At 40.8% G+C, this 15,920-nt stretch overlaps 1 long non-coding RNA gene across 1 annotated transcript; it reads right to left on the bottom strand.

Annotated features, from left to right (window-relative positions):
• Positions 1-269: 269 nt before the first annotated feature.
• Positions 270-15,676, bottom strand: LOC140617931 (uncharacterized). Its single transcript, XR_012018082.1, has 4 exons — positions 15,625-15,676; positions 8,333-8,407; positions 939-1,061; positions 270-399 (listed from the first exon to the last, which is right to left on the bottom strand). It is a non-coding gene; the product is annotated as an uncharacterized lncRNA (long non-coding RNA).
• Positions 15,677-15,920: the final 244 nt, after the last annotated feature.

Below are 15,920 nucleotides of genomic sequence, written 5' to 3'. Positions count from 1 at the left end.
TCCTCCCCCAGTGCAGGTCATATCCTTAGTGACCCTTATTTGTCAGTGTTTTCTGCTTTAGATGCTCTAGGCCAGGGTCAGCCCGCATTTTCTGTAAAGGGCCAGACAGTAAATATTTTACACTTTGTGGGCCATTTGGTGTCAAACTTCTCAACTCTGCCTCATTGGAGCATAAAGTTGCCACAGACAATGCAGAAATGGATGGGTTTGGTTGTGTTCCAATAGAACTTTATTTAGGTCACTGAAATCTGAATTTCATACAATTTTTACATCATGAAATATTCTTTTTATTTTCCAACCATTTAAAAATGCAGTCACCATTCTTATTCTTAGCTCTTGGGCCGGACAAAAACGGTAATCCAGATTTGGCACACTGGTTTCAGTTTGCCAACTGTTGCTCTAAACAGATGCAAAAAAATAGGTTAACACAGTCACTGAACAGAACCTTATCAATTTAGTTAGAATTCTTTCAGTTGTTAAATGGGAACCAAATTGAAACTAGAGATATCAAAATAGGGAATTCATGAACTTGTAACAGGGAAGCCCAAGGGTGTTGGTGTTCAGACATGGTTGGTGTAGGGGTTTGGTTAACAAGTTGCTCACTCTTCCTCCATGCCTTCACCTTCATCCTTCCCTTCCCTCCCTTCCTCTTCTTCTTCCTTCCTCCCCACCATCTCCCTTCTTGTCTTCTCTTGAATTTACTTAGTCTAAGACTATGTGGTCTTTAGTTCTTGTGATCTCAGCAATATCCAATTCCTCAGTCTAGGCAAAAGCTCTTTCTCTTTACCAGTAGGCAAAATCCTGTCCAATTTATCCTAAAACAAACTCTGTTCAGACATCACTACCTGCTTCTTCCATTTGACACTTATGCTCAGCCATCTATTGAGCTGCTTGCTCTGTGTCAGATGAGAATAAAAAATGAATACATGCAGACTCACCATCAGGAAGTTGAGTTTCATGGGAGAGACAGCAAAAGGAACAGGATGTGGCAACAACAGTACACTCTACCTAGATTTCTCTCACATCCTGTGAGGTCCTTGTGATATTCTTGTTCATCTCCCCTATGATACAGGGGGCAGGGGGTGGACAGAAGTGTAAGGACTCATTCTAGTATTCCTAGCATTCATTGATCAATTAATTCTTATTTCATAGTTTTTTGAGAGTCTACAGTGTGCCAGACATTATATTAGGCATGGGATACAAAGAGGTAAAACTGAATAAATGCCATCTTTGCTCATATGAAATGCATGGTCTGTTGCATAGCACCTGCCACAGTGTCTCAATTTCTTCATCTGTAAATTAGAATTATTCTGAATTTGGCTAAGAGTCAAACCCTAGCTCCACTGCATGTTACTAGCTTTGTAAACTTCAGAGAGTTACTTACCCTGTGCAAGTCTCTATAAGCCTTTAAAGCAGAGGCATAAGGGCAGTCCCTATCTCATGGGGTTGTGTCGAAGATCCATTGAAATAATATACATACCACATTTAGCAGAGTTCCTGAAGAAACCACTGGTGGTACATAAACATACCTAATATTAGTTTGTTCTAACCCATAGTCTGAAATGTAATAAATTCTCAGTAAATGCCTTTTGAATGGATTTTGCCCCTTAGATACTCTGAGAAAAAGCCTGATTCTCATAGCCACCTCTATTACCCCCAGCCTATTGTCCTATACCCCTGAAATGCACATGTCCTGCATGTGACTCTGGCTTCTTATTTAATCCCCACAATCATGGAGTTGCCATCAGCCCCTAACGGTGCCCCCATCCAAGCCTCAGCTCTTTTCCCCAGAGCCTGGGCTCACTAAAGCCTCACTGGATTGTTGTTTGGATCTTACTATGTGACTCACAGCTGGCCTCAGATTACTCAGGTTGAGAGCAGATTGATAAATATGGATTCCTTGTATTGAGTGTAAATTTTTAAATAGATATGGAAACCAGCTGGCATCCAACAGCGCCTGCCAAAAATTGTTACCTTGTTCAGTAAAACAATCAACACAGTATTCCACATAACTCACAGGTTCCAATCCCCATCCTTATTTTCCTGGAAAATGCAGCCTATCCATGCATTTATGTTACAGCTTAATTCCTTAACATTGATGCAAAACACTGTTGTGATTGATAAAATTGTCAGTATAATAATACAAAGATAATAGAAATCTACTGGCATACATATGTAGAAAATCACCAGAGACTATTGATACCATATAAATGATGAGAGCAAGATCAATGTGCCACAGTGTCACGATTCTTAAAGATCCGTGAGAGAGGTGAGAACAAATGAAACCTAACCGAATGAACATCCTTAATGAAATGAATGCTCTCAAAGACCTGGCCCAGGCCCACCACAGATTAGACTACCCTGCCCCCACACCAGCATCCAGACAAAGGAACATTTCAGAGACAAATGCTGTTTATACAATGTCAACTATTCTTTTATGTACAAAAGCTGGAGCATAATTAAAAACTGTGAGGCCTAGGAAAAGGAGGAGAAGGTGACCCATTAACAAAAGAAAACAGTCATTAGAACAAAGCCATAGATAGCCTACTGTTGCATAGCAGACAAGAACCTTTTGATACAACTCTGAAAAATGTGCTCAAAAATCCAGTGTAAAACAGGGATGCCTGGCTAGCTCAGTTGGTAGAGTGTGGGACTCTTGATCTCAGGGTCAGTTGGTGCAACATGGGACTCTTGAACTCAGGGTCATGAGTTTGAGCCCCACCTTGGGCAAAGAGATTACCTAATTTTTTTTTAATCTGGCATAAAATGGACAACATGTGAATAGATAGAAAATTTTTGCAGAAAAATGAATACCTTAAATAACAATTAGAAATGCAATAACTGAAAACACCATACAAAATATTAATAGTTCATTTGACAGGCTTAAAAAGATGACACAGCAGAAGAAAGGATCAGTGAAGAAAGGATGAAATAAACTATTCACACTGAAGCACAAAATGGAAAGAAGAGCATTTTTATAATGGAGGAGGATGTCCTAGAACTATGATTGAATACCAAATAGTCTAATAGAAAAGTATTTGAAATCATAGTTGGCAATTACTAAAATGATGAAGGACATCGGCCTGGATATCCAAGAGTCTCTGCTAATCCTGAGCAGTGTGAATAGGAAGAAAACCATATCCTGGCACATCTTAATCCAACTTCCAAAATCAAATGTAGAGAGTCTTACAAGTGTTCATGGGGGAGAAGATGTATACAGTGAAACACTGAGAAGAGTGGAAGCTAACATCTCAACAGAAGCTAGGGAGGGCCATATTTCAAAATTAAGAAATGTGGAAGATACTTTTAGGTAAAAGCTGAAATACTTCATATCCAACAGATATACACTTCCAAAAGTAGGTGAAAGGACATTGTTTAGGGTTATGGGACTAGACTAGGGTTATGATACTAGACTCTTGAGTGTTCAAAACACAGGTAATACAGTATTGAAAGGTTGTTAACATATGCAGAAGTAAAATATATGACAAAGCACAGAATGTTATGGGGGTTGGATGGAATTCCAAGGTTATATTTATGTGGTTCATAAAGTGGTAAGATATTATTTAAAACTGTAATGATTTAGGGATGCATGGGTGGCTCAGTGGTTGAGCATCTGCCTTTGGCTCAGGGCGTGATCCTGTCCTGGGACTGGGTCCCACATCGGGCTCCCTGCAAGGACTCTGCTTATCCCTCTGTATGTCTCTGCCTCTCTCTCTGTGTCTCTCATGGATAAATAAAATCTTTTAAAAAATAATAAAAAATAAAACTGTAATGACTTAAAGATGACTATTGTAACATCTAGAGCAACCACTAAAATACAAAAGATACAACTAACAAAGACTGGAGGAAGAACACTACAAAATTATCCAGTTAACCCAGCAAACAGAAGAGAACAATAAAGAGTAGGTGGAACAAATAGAGAAAAAAAAGACAAAATGGCAGACTTAAACCCAACCATACTAACAACTACATGAAAAGTTAGAAGATGAAATATTGCATTGGAAGAGAGAGATTGTCAAATTTTAGCAGGGAAAAAAATGAAGCTCCACTGTATGTTGTTATTTACTAGAAATCTAAATGTAGACATAAAAGTTGAAAGTAAATGGGCGGGAAAGATGTGTCAGGCCAAAAATAAGCATAAGAAAATTACATTAATATCAAAAAAATAAGACAAGTAGCATTACTAGAGACAAAGAGGGCTGTTTCATAATTATTCAAGGTCAATTCATGAAGAAGATGTAACAATCCTGAATGTCATACAAATAACAAGAGATTGAGAAAATGTAAGTAAAAATTGGCAGAGATCAGAGAAACAGATGAATCCAGAGTCTTAGTTGGAGATTTTAACATTTCTCTCTTAGTAATTACTAGAACAACTAAAATACAAATGTATGAGGACATAAAACATTTGCTTAGCACTACCAATAAACTTGAGTATTCAAATACACATTGAACAATCACCAAGATAAAGTAAAATGACAGGTTATAAAAACAAATCTCTGTAAATATCAAGAGACTCAAAATATACAGAAGCTGCCTCTGACCAAAATAGTGTGCATAAAACAATGACATCTAAAAAAATCTCAAAATGGCTGAAAATTAAGCAAAATACAACCAAACGATGTGTCAAAGAGTATATCACAAGGAAAAATAGAAAGTAGATCAGCTGAATAATAAGGAAAACAAATATTAAAATTATGTGACTAGAACACACATCAAAGGAGCAGAATAAAAGGTCCAGAAATAGACCACTACATTGATTGTTGAGAAAGGCACCAAGTCACTTCATTGTAGAAAGGAAAATGTGTTCAGTAAATGTGAAACAACTACATACCTGCATGAGGAGAAAGAATGAATTTTTTACCCACATTGCTCCATACCAGATAATGATCATGATGGATTCTAGACCTAAATGTAAAACCTAGAACCATGTATGTTCTAGAAGAAAACAATATTTTCACAACCTTAAGGTGGGCCAAGATTTCTTAGATAAAACAACATGTACCAAAAAAAGGGAAAATAAAAGTTAAATGGGATTCATTTTTTAAATGTGTTCTTTGAAAGACACCATTATAAATACACAGCCACAAAAAAGGAGAAAATTTTCACAATTTTATCTAACAAAGGACTTGGCTCCAAAATGTTTAAATAGCTCCAATAACTAATAAGACAAATACCCCAATTAAAATAGTGGGGGAAAGACTTGAACAGACACTATAAGCACACAGAAAGATGTTTCACACCAACCCTTACCAGAGAAATGCCTCTTAGAACTAAGTACCACTTCACAGGCATTGGTATGACTGAAGTCAAAATTCCTGACAGTGCTCAGTGCTGGCGAGGATGTGGAACCCTCGCACACTGCTGGGTAGGTGTGTAGAATAGTACTTCAAATAGCTTCTTGGCAGTTTTGTATAAAGTTAAATAAACAACTCCTCTATAACCCAGCAATTCTACCCCTAGGAATTTACTGAAGAAAAATGAAAATTTGTGTCTGCGGAAAGACTTGTACAAGAAGGCGCATAATGATCTTCATTTTGATAGCCCAGAACTGGAAACCATCCAAATGTCTATCAACAGGTGATTGGATGAACAAATTGAGGTATGTTCATAAAATGAAATGCTACCTGTCGATGAGAAGGAGAGAACAATTGTTAAAATACAATAACCCATGGATAGATTATTAAAAAAAAAGATACTAAAGAATGTGTTCTATATGATTCCATTGATATGAGATCTAAGGATAAAGCTAACTATAGTGACAGAAATCAAAAGTGCTTTCCTTTTCAAGGGGATCAGCTGGAAAGAGGACTTGGGAAGTTTTAGGGGATGATAAAGTGTCCCCCATCTTGTTTTGCTGATGATTACATGAGTGCATACAACGGACAAAATCCGTTGAACTAAACATTTAAGCCTTCTGCATGTTCTTATTTATTAAGTAATCCTTGATCATTAAAAAGATTTTAAATTTCTACCCTCTACATGATGAACAGATACAGTTTAAGAGAAAGGTGCAGAATTGATGAAGGAGGAGTCTATGCAGTGGCCCAAATCATGCAACAAACTCTCTGGGACATCTGGCTTCTATAAGTCCAGACTTTTGGGGATGAGCCCAGCCTCCTTGATGGAAGCAAAGCAAAGGAAGTCAATCCCTGCTGGAAAAGCCACCCTTCCAATAACGAGCTCTACCCATCCCCAGCTCCTTCCCATCCCACACTGCTGTGCGTGTGGCCACACCTGCTGTTGCACTACGCTGTTTTCTTGGCTCATCTCACTCATCCTATTACCCTCTCCTGGTCAGTTTCTCCTTTTCCAAGGTCCTCCTTGAGTTTAACAGCATATCATTGTCCTTCTAGGTATTTCCCACCTCCATTTCAGAGTCTGGGGTAGGGATGGTGTGGTCCCCGTCTCTGGGGGGCTTTAAGCAGACAATGATATAGACAATGATATGTCTAAGGAATTAAAATCAGGGGGAGCGAAGCACTTAATGGCGAAACTAGACCAGCTGACAGGGTCCTCACAACACGGACCTTCTACCATTTTATGACAAGTGCTCCATCTATGTTTGTGCAGCCTACTAAATCAAAATTATGGGTTCACTCATTCTTAATCTAATTAGCTAAATTTAATTCTATCCTGTATGTATTTTGTTAGACCAGAGGATAGAATTTCACGCGTATTCATTCTGGCAAGAAATTCTGAAATTTTCTTTGATCATCTGCTAATTTTGCTTCTGTAACAATTAGCTGTTGCTCAGCTGCCCTAGCTTCCAGGCAGAACCTGATGCTGATTTTAATTACTTAACCTAAGACCAAGGCAAAGTGAAATACCCACCGAGTCCTATTCCAATTGCACTTCATTTAATGTGAAATCTTTCGCTTGCAGGCTTGGACTTTGCTCTCTGAATTAAGCATCACACGTTGTGTGGCGTTTAAATATTAGTTTCCTCGATTCTTCAATTCTTTACTCATGACCTTTCACAGTCATTGTTATTAATTAGCCCAATAGTCACTGCGTTGCCTCTGTTGCTGTGGTCCCAGTGACCCTCCCCTGTGGTCCTCTCGGGTGAGCCATACCACCTCCAGTGTGGGTTTCTAAGGATAGTTCCTTTCAACCCTCAGAACAAAGACGTCGAGGGCTTTTGGCTCTACCTTGTCAAGACATCCTTGTGATGGTTCTTGCCTTAAATCTTTCACCTTAGGTCCACTTCTACCACCACTGAAAGGATTGTTTTTAATCTTATCAGGTAATTTAGATTAATGTAGGTGGAAGGAGGAGTAACCAGACTTTATACTTTTCACACCACCCACAGCCAGATCTAATGACAAAGTGATGATCTTGACTGGAGGTTCAGTACTAATCTGGCTTAGCGGATTTCCTGCATTCACTTCACATTTTAATTCAGGCTCTAGTTTAAAAAAAAACAAAAATAAAGTTTAATGGCTTGATGCCGCTGAGTTGGAGCATCTTTCCAGTCCTATCAGCAAACAGGGTCTGTTTATGCTTGGTTTTCCTTCCTGCTGGCCACACTAACATTATGTCAAGTGGCAGCCAATCATCAGACTCATTTCCTGAGCAAACTGTGGCAAAGAATAGGCAGCACAGAGAATTTGCAGAGATACCCTGTTTTTGGATAACTTGCAAATATGCCTAAAGAAAGAGAAATCAAATTCTCTTCATTTTTTAAAGCAAAAGATTGGGAACACACAGTGATCTCATAAGAAGTGCTTGTCCTAGTTTAGAAATCCAGATGTCCTCCTGATTGATATCAGAAGGATCACCTTGGTGTCAATTATCCAGATCATCAGAATCCCCCCAAAAAACCTACTTTTGGGATATGTAGGCTTTACAAGATTATTACTCTGGAGAGAGGAGCTAAGGGGGGAAAAAAAAGTTGTTTTCAGTAGCCACAAAGAGAAGTCTGTGTACAGTGAGTGTGTGCCTGCACCCACTGAGTACTAAACGTTCAGGGTACCTGTTTGATCTCCATAATTCAGCACATTGTCTGATGAGGCCAGATAGAAAGCACTTCCCAATAATGGAGAAATGAAGTGGGTATGGAAATGTGAGGATGTCCCAAAGTTCATACACACACATCTTCTGAATGTCTGTTTTCAGTCCATGAGGAAACTGGGCGAGCAAACCCAAGCAGTCTCAACTCCCAAATACAGGAGACCATCTGATTTAGAGTACCTTCTTCCCTGCAGTTGGCCACCATACTAAGAGAGCCATTTAATTCAGACTCTTTGTGGTCATGAAGTGAGGTCCAAGCTTTTCCTTTGTCCCTAGGTTATGGTACCAGGTAGCCATTCTACAGACAATAAGTACTCACAAAATATTCAGCCTGTGGTGAAGATGCGACTCAGGCCGTAGTCCTCAGGCCATTGTTTCAGCACAGAGTTGACAGCTGTGGAGACAGACGCACACTATCAGAAGTTGTGTTCTAGTCTGATGCCCCAAACGTCCTATCAGGAAGGGGCCAGTCCCCTGCTCCCTTCCGTCAAAGGTTCTGAACTTCCCACACCACTGCCACAAATGCCCTCATGCCCCATCCCACAGTCTCTGCATCTCTGATAGTTTCTGTCTTTAATTTATATATTCTACCTCCCTTTGTTTTCTTCTACACATCTTCTTTTTTTCTTTTCTCTTGCTCTTTGTATCTTTGCCTGTTTTGCTCTACTTGTTTGTCTATTATTTATGAAACAGATCCTCAAAGCTCCCTCTTCACGCAGAACACTGGGTTTGAATTGCTTTGAATGTTCTCCCTCTGAAATGAGACATACTCTCTGGATACCCTAATGCCCTGCCTACCATTTCATAGCTTCTGAAAAGATTTATTCAGAACATGCAGGTATTTTGAATATTGTTCAACTGTATGCAAATATAGGAAGTATTAATATCTTCTAGATAGGATTGACATCCTCAAATTATTTTTGTTCAATAAACATGTACTGCTCACAAGTTTTGCCTGGCACTGCTGTCCAGAAGTGAGGAAGGAGCCTGAGAGATGAGTGATGTGTGCAAGAACCCTCATTCCTATCCTCCCTGGCAGACTACATGCAAAATGTTCACAGATTGTGATCAGTGCCATACAGGCAGATGCCAGGTGCCATGATGGAGGAGGGAATGGGTCTGCTTCCTATCAGGCCTTTGTTGGCTCGGACTGCCATAACAAAATACTGCATATTGGCTGGATTAAACTAAATAAATTTATTTTCTCATAGTTCTGAAGGCTGGAGGTCTAGGATCAGGGTGCCAGAATGATCAGGGTCTGACAAGGTCCCTCTTCCTAGTTTGCGGATGGCTGCCTTCTCCCTGTGTTCTCATGTGGCCTGTCTTCAGTTCTTGCATATGGAGAGAAGGAGAGATTCTGTATTCTTATAAGGCCACCAATCCTATCTAATAGGTCCCCATCCTTTTGGCTTCATTTAACCATAATTACTGTAGTGGTCAGGGTTCTCCAGAGAAACAGGATCAATACAGTACATAGGTAGGTAGGTAGGTAGGTAGATAGGTTGATGATGGATGGATGGATGGATGGATGGACAGATGGATGACAGATATCCTCGATGTGTATATATGTACATGTGTATATATGTATGAGTATGTGTATATGTAATACAGAGATAGACTAGACATAGATCTATATCTACATATAGATGTATGTAGGGCATGTGTGTATATGTAATAGACACAAATATAGAATAGACATAGGATATATTAAATAAATAATCTATGTAAAGGGACTGGCTCATGGAATTATGGGGATTGAGATGTCCCATCAAATGCTGTCTGTAAGCTGGAGACCCAGGAAAGCCGGTGATAGAGTCCTAGTCCAAGTCTGAAGGCCTGAGAATCCAGGGGGCCTATGGTTTAATTCCTAGTCTGAGTCTAAAGGCAAAAGAAGACCAATCTGCCAGATCACACAGAGAGAACAAATTCTCCCTTTGGACACAACCATCCATGGCAGATGGTCAAGAAAAAACTCTTTGGAGATTCAGAGAAAACCTGTCATTGAAACTCTGTGGAAGACCCGCTGCAGAGGGAGAAACAGAGAAAATGCTGGTGAAATTGGTCATAGGATCAGCATCCAGCCTTCTATTTAGGACATGTCAGATTTGAGGTTCATGTGACATCTAAATGGATGGATCAGTTAAGCAGCTGAATAAAAGAGTGGAAAATTCAATAATAATTCAAATCACTTATTTCTTCCTAAAGCACATTTGTCAAAGATCTCCAAGATAAAATGTCTGTGTCTTTCTATGGCTGCCCTATCTGGATCATTGCCAGAATCACTTGGCTAGCATAGAACAAGCCATTTTGGTGTGGGGGAAACATGGAGAATAAGTTGGCAAACCTGCAGGCAGACCAGCTAGCTCCAGGTGTACCCTAGGGAAGCAGGTGGAATGATCTGCACCCAGATTCTGGATTTTTTTCAAGGTAATACACTCATATGGCTTACCAGAGGTGCATTTGGGGTTTCATTAGAGATTACAATTAGTCAAAACAAATCCTTCCTGTCTGGGAAGTTGCGGGGTACTAAATGAATTCCTCATGAGGGTCCCCAGTGGCCAATTGCACATCAGAAAATGCTGCTGTCACTATCTGAGTCCATTTTATTAAGTCCACAGCACCTGAAATTGCCTCCTTTTTCTTCCCCAAACACCCAGGTCCTTAATACCCTGTAATCCACTGTCTTTGCCTTCCTACCACACAGAGTTGTTTAGAGAAATCAATTGAAGACTTCTTCCCACAGAATACATGATTTAGGGGGAGAGGAGGGGAAGCTTCCCAACTTTGTTAAAGGTCTCACCCCTCCCTGGGAGCAGAGGTTTCGGGAAGGACTCTGCCCCTTTCTGCTCCCAAGTGTTGGACAGAGACTTTCATATAGAGAAGTATCCAAGATGTTACATTAAATGTAGTGTGTAGATAGAACTCATCCTGATTTTAATTGCTTTATTCCTCTCCACCAAACAAAACATGTAGAAGCCTTAACAGGCTGATAAGGGCCTCCAGGCGCCGTTTTAACAACTTGCATGTAATTTGCAGATTGCAAGCATTGGCAAGAAAGGCTCTTGGTATAGATCCTACGGTGGGGTTGCCACCAGGGGAAGGAAGGAGTGGAGGAAATCTTTAGTACTTTCTTGATAATGTATCTTAATCTCAGTTGCAAAAGTATACCAGTTTTCAAATATGTTTGTGTTGATGTGCTTCAATACAGCGTCTCTGGGAAGATGGAAACTAGTGACTAGACATAATTCATGCAGATAATATAAAAATATCTGGGGCTCATTTGATTACAGTGTTTCAAATATATGACCCAGAGAGAAATGACTCCTGTGGCTTCCTATGGTCTTAGCACCTTAATTCTCCCTCACTGAGTGCTATTCTGAATTAATTCTCTCTCTCATTCAGCGTGCAAGGTAATGCAGACATGCATGCAGTGCTTCCTGGGAGAAAACCAGGAGTCTCTAACTCATTTGGAAATGCTAAAAAATGGGTTTCTCTGAGCACATGAAGTATCATCTGAAGGAGATTATGGGTAATATATTTTGAGATATTCATGAAAGTGGGAATTAGCCCTTCAATTATAAAGAAGGGACTTCTCCTTTCAAGTTTTTATGTATAAAAAGCCTGGACGTCACTTCTCGAACACTTCTAATAAGAAAAAGCCAGGCAGACTAAAAATCAATGACTTTCCTTGGACCCATTGGAGAACGGAGTTCCCAGGGTAAACCAACCACTAATGGGGTTCAGGATATGCTATCCCAAAAATATGGCACCTTGGCAGATTGAATATTTCAAGCTGAAGGAATTTGAGAAAATGTCAGGAACAGGAAGTCGTTCTGACCTTCCCCTCACCTTTCCCCTATGAAGTGGGATCTTAAAGCGCTCATGGGAGAGCTGACCCGGTCAGGGGCCCTGAGAGGGTAGAGGAACATTTCTTCCTCTGCCACACCACCAGCCCAATATGTGGAGAAGCAGGTGAACCCAGATAGACACAGCTGAGCTTGGCTCACCAGGCACCATAAACTGGTGGTAACACTTAGTAAATTTGACAAATTGCTATAAACTGAATGCATACTAGCTTCAGAGTGAGAAATTCCTAGGGGCTTCAGTATTAGGAGCATCCCCACCCTTTTGTGGACTTTATATCAGGGAAGCTCTCCCACCCCAGGTTCTCATGGTGGAAGTCCTGGAAAAGATCCTCTCCTGGCTCTGGTAGAGGAGGGTAAGAGTAATCCTTGCAAAATATCCCAGAGCCTTCTCCTAAGGAAGGTCCAGTCTGCAGGAGAAAGACTGCCAGCCCATCCACCTGGATGAAGGGCCTTCCTTGTCTCATCTAAGGCAGAAAAAACAGTCAACATGGGGAATGCATTAAGATTGAGAAGGCTGTGGCCAGAAGAAATAGAGGACTAGAAAGCCGTGCCACAGGAGAGAAACACTTGCAGGGGCCACAGACCAGACACATGGCCTGCTAAAACACAGGTTTAACGTGAAGACAATAGAACATGCCCCATCCTCCCCACCCCTCTCCAGCACACAAGTAGGGCTCCAGAGTAACAGCCAAGTTACAGCTGAAAGAGCCCCAAGACATCGGTTGTCTGTGAAGAGAAGGATTTGGGGGAAGTTCAAGGTCAAAGAGCAGACAAAAACAAGGACATAAGAGGAATTTGAGGTGCTCACCTATAGCTACTTGCACACATCAAGCCCCGTCCCACTCTGAGACAGATAACACATATCTTCACCCTAAAGCCTATTTACCTCTGTTCCTTCTACCGGTTCCTATTACCCTGAATCATCAGACTAGGGGTTTAAAACAACTCTGCCTAATATGCTAAGGACCCCAGCAGAAAAAGTAGAGCACATGCAAGAACAGATGGTAATATAAACACAGAGATGGAAACACTTAAGAAGGAATGAAAGGAAAATACTAGAAATAACAAACATCATAAAGGAAATGAAGAGTGCCTTGGCTTGGCTCATCAGTAGGCTGGATAGAGCTGAGGAGAGAACCAGTGAGCGTGAGGAGATGTCAACAGAAACTCCTTGAACTGAAATGAAAGAAGAAAAAAATCACACACACACAGAACAGAACAACCAAAAGCTGCCAGACAATGTTAAAAGGTTTAACATGTTACTGGAAAATGAGGAGAAAGAACAGAGCAGGAGTATTTGAAATAATAATGGCCAAGAACTAACCAAAATTAATGACAGATGCCAAACCCAAGATCCAAAGAACTGAAAATTACCCTAAAAAACACACCTAGGCATATGCTATTCAAACAACAGAAAAACAAAGACAAAAAATCATGAACAAGACAGAACAGTACAGGAGGGGAAAAAACCAGAAACCCCAAAAAACCTTACCTACAGAGGACCAAGATTATGAGTCACAGTGAAGTTATCAGAAGCCACGCCAGCACAAAGAGAATGAAATTAAACATTTAAGGTTGAAAGAAAAACACTTTCTATATCCAGAACAATTGTCCTCCAGAAATAAAGGAGCAACAAAGTCTCAGACCAACAAAAAGTGCTGTAATTCATCACCAATGGACCTGCCCTGTGAGAAATGTTCAAAGTTCTTCAGGCAGAAGGAAAATGGAAGAGGTCAGAAACATGGATCACACAAAGAAAGGAAGAACTTCAAGAAGGCATCGTCGAAGGAAGAAGAATAAAGTCTTTTATTTTTCTTACTGATCTGTGAAAAGTTAAGTATTTCATGCAGTAACATTAAGAGTGGACAGAAGCAGAGATTGGGAACGCTGAAGGAAGGCTCTTCCACTGTGTAGAGAGGTGGGGTGGTGGGTCAAGATGGACTTGGACGTAATCTCCAAGCACGGGGGTCCCGCTAAGTAGAGCAGCTTGGTGTCCAGAGTGGATGAACCGGGAACGTAGGGCAGAATGGTTCAGAGCTCAGCTCTCAAGCCAGAGACAAGAGCCCTGCTAGACCCGACCCTGCCACCCACCAACTACGTCGGTGGAAGCATGTTATTAGCCCCTTTATCCTCAGGTGCCTTGTCTCAGAAGTTGGGACTACCCACAGTTCCTTGATAAGGTTGCTCTGAAGGTTGAGATAATGCAAGTAAATGGTTGGCAGAACACCTGGCAAATAGTGCATTTTCTATATAAAGAAGCAGCGGTTCTCAAATTATGGTCCCTGGACCAAAGCATCAGTGTCACCTGGGAACTTGTGAGAACTGCAAATCCTCCACCATCACCCCAGAACCAATGATTAAGAAACTCTGGGGTGAGCCTGGCACTTTGTAGTAACAAGTCTTACAGGTGACCGATGCTCGGTAAAGAATGAGAGGCAATGCTTTCCAGGATTTGGGAGTTGCCAGCGATGCCAAATCCCGATAGGGCTTCCTAGACTAGAAACCCTGCTCAGCTGACTTCCTTATCACTAAGAGCTCTATCACAACTAGTTCTGACAACAGTACTTTTAAACATCCCTATTCTGGTCATTTCTGATCACCCTTTATCTTCATTCTCAGATGCAGCTCAATACTGGCACAGAATAAGATTCTCAACAAAAATTCCTATCGAATGAATGGATCAATAAATCTGATAGACCCTGGACAGGCATCCTCAAGGATCATGGCCTCCTCCTCTACATTACTAACCTACCAGGAAGGCAGGGGTCCAGAGGCATCTTGCTTCAACCTACATTATATGACATCTCCTCCCCGGGGGCCTGGGAGAGAGAGAGAGAGGATCATCAGTTTGACCCCCCAGTGCAGGGTTAAGAGGCTTTGATCCTATCACCTGCTTTCACAGGATCCAAGGCCGAAAGGCCCCATGAGTCACTATATACCTGATTCAAAGAGAGACGAAAACCAGAACCAGGATCCCAATGTTTTATCTCTTGGTTCCACTCACAAGCTATCAAATGTTGAGGTCTCTTGATGGAAGTATTTTCTCAATTCATTAGTTCAGTTATTTTAGTTTAGGTGTAAAGTTGGATTGGGTCTCTGGTGCACACACAGTGCTGCGATGGTCAGTGTGGGGGATTAAGTGATAGGCCGTCCCCAGAAGTCATCCTCTGCTGTAGACAGCCTTGTGATGTGCAGAGTATGGCACAAACATCATGAGAGAGGCACCCCCATGATGCTAGGGAGTCCGTCCCAACTGATCAGGGCTGGCCTCAGGCAGGAGCTAGCGATTAGAGCAGCAGCTGCTGGGGGGGGGGGGTCTCCTTGGAGACATACTGTCCTCTCCAGAAGAGTGGAATGTCCTACCTGGCTGTCACACAGAGAGACGGAGTTAACGCAGGCAGCAGGTCCCTTTTGCATGTTAAACTTGGGTTAAAATGCCTTTAGTGGACATACCTAGTGCTGGCAATGGTGTAAGGAAATTAATATTCTCATATATTTCTGGAAGTATCTGATAAACCAGCAAATGGGAACAATAAGCTTTTGGAGAGTATCAATTCAACACACACGAAGAGCTATCATAATTTTTTTTTTTTTTGTCATTGAGTCCAGGGATCAGACATGTGGAAATCTGACGTAATGGATGTTGTTTTAAATAGAAGAGGAATAATATTCTCCACTGCATTCATTTTGAAACAAACAGAGGCAATACAGATGACAGAAAAGGGGTATGTAAATCGATACCAACCACTCAGTAGTTAGTGGCCATTAAAATAATTTTGCTGAAGGAATTCAGCCACCTGCAAAAAAAAAAAATTTAAAGTAAGTTAAAAATCATGACTCAAAAGGTTACTGAGTATGATTGCAAATATCTAATAAAAAACATTGCAGGAAAATACTGGAAGGAAATACAGTAAAATAACAATGCTGTCATTCAGATGGTGGATTGTGACTTTTTATTCTTTATTAGCTCAACTTTCCAAATGCTCTAAGATTTTTATATGTAATACACGTACTCCCTGCTTTTTGAGAGTTCACGTTGCA

Source organism: Canis lupus, chromosome 26, assembly GCF_048164855.1.
Source record: "Canis lupus baileyi chromosome 26, mCanLup2.hap1, whole genome shotgun sequence".
In the NCBI taxonomy this organism is placed as follows: domain Eukaryota; kingdom Metazoa; phylum Chordata; class Mammalia; order Carnivora; family Canidae; genus Canis; species Canis lupus.
The sequence above is the reverse complement of the archived record's forward strand: the minus strand, read 5'-3'. Positions and strand labels throughout refer to the sequence as shown.